Genomic DNA, 1,673 nt, shown 5'->3' with positions numbered 1-1,673 from the left:
GGTTTCCCCTGATATCCTTGTCTTGTGCCAATTTTCAAAGGGAATGCTTCCAGCTTTCACCCATTCAGTATGATACGGGCTGTGTGCTTGTCATATATGTCTCTTATTATTTTGAGGTGTGTTCCTTCAGTACCTAGTTTATTGAGAGTTTTTAACATAAAGGGATGGTGAATTTTATTGAAGGCCTTTTCTATGTCTCTTGAGATAATAATGTGGTTTTTATCTTTAGTTATGTTTATGTGATGAATTATGTTTATTGATTTGTGTATGTTGAACCAACCTTGCATCCTAGGGATGAAGCCAACTTGATTGTAACGGATAAGCTTTTTGATGTGCTGCTGGATTTGGTTTGCCAGTATTTTACTGAAGATTTTTGCATCAAAAAATATGGAATTCTTCATGAATTTCCATGTCATCCTTGTGAAGAAGCCATGCTAATCTTCTCTGTGTCATATCCCATTTTAGTATATGTGCTGCCAAAGCAAGCATGAGCAATTCATTATATTACTAATTGTAATGAGGATTCCTTGGTGTTTTTTTCTAAATGTTAGTATAAAATATACTGTTGATTGTTGATTTTGATAAAAAAATATTTGTTTCTTGTGGTATATTACTTTTTTTTTTTTTTGAGACAGAGTCTTGCTTTGTTACCCAGGCTGAAGTGCAGTGGCATGATCTTGGCTCACTGCAACAGCCACCTCCCAGGTTCAAGTGATTCTCCTGCCTGAGCTTCCCAAGTAGTTGGACTACAGGCATATGCTACCATGCCCGGCTAATTTTTTTTAATTTTTAATAGAGATGTGGTTTCGCCATGTTGGCCAAGCTGGTTGAACTCCTGACCTCAAGTGATCCACCTGCCTCAGCCTCTCAAAGTGCTCAGATCATAGGCATGAGCCACAATGCCTGGCCAGTGTATTACTTTTTAATACCATTTATATTCTTTTTTGAAATGTTATATTTTTTGTGATATCAAATAAGTGTAATTATGTCTCCAGGAGTGACTTTTTTCTTCTTTTGTAAACTTTCTATGATATTATTTTCCAATTACAATGAGTACAAATAAATAAAATTAGGAAAAACCTGATCATATTTACTAGATAATTTCATATTTATTATTTAGTGACATATCAATTTGTATCATGACAAAAACCTTTCTGTTAGTACCCACCCTATTTGTGAAGTCATTATTAAGAGTTAGTGAATGCACACTAAAATTTATTTACAGTCATCCATGAGACTTTTTAAATCAAATGTTTGGGTTTGAGAATTATTAAAGGAAAATGTATTTATTATAATTAAGATAAAATTAAACTTTAAATGGATGCATCACAGTTTGGAATGTTTAGTCAGTAAAAAGAGTTATAAGAAAATCACTGTAAGTTGAAATGTGCTTCTTAGATATAACATAGAAAATAGTCAATATTTTTTAGATAATTGGTAATTTTCCATATGAACTTATTTCTTCTCTGACATGTATATCACTAAGGTAATTAATCTAAACAAAGTTAAACTAAACTTCAGAGTGATGACATATGAATTAGATGTTCAGCTGATTTTCTTTTTTAGGAGAAAAATTTAGAAGGCAAAATATTGGTTCATCCAATACACCCAAGGTTTACATAGCAATTGCATTCTGCAGATTAGGGAGAAAAATGGTAATAAATCATGAATCA

At 32.3% G+C, this 1,673-nt stretch overlaps 1 non-coding gene across 1 annotated transcript; it reads right to left on the bottom strand.

Moving 5' to 3' along the window:
* Positions 1-381: 381 nt before the first annotated feature.
* Positions 382-485, bottom strand: LOC119628139 (U6 spliceosomal RNA). Its single transcript, XR_005244454.2, has one exon. It is a non-coding gene; the product is annotated as a U6 spliceosomal RNA (small nuclear RNA).
* Between the last annotated feature and the right edge of the window lie 1,188 nt (positions 486-1,673).

The sequence above is a fragment of the Chlorocebus sabaeus genome, chromosome 9 (genome assembly GCF_047675955.1).
Source record: "Chlorocebus sabaeus isolate Y175 chromosome 9, mChlSab1.0.hap1, whole genome shotgun sequence".
Taxonomy (NCBI): domain Eukaryota; kingdom Metazoa; phylum Chordata; class Mammalia; order Primates; family Cercopithecidae; genus Chlorocebus; species Chlorocebus sabaeus.
Note: the sequence above shows the minus strand (reverse complement) of the source record. Positions and strands in the feature narration are given on the sequence as shown.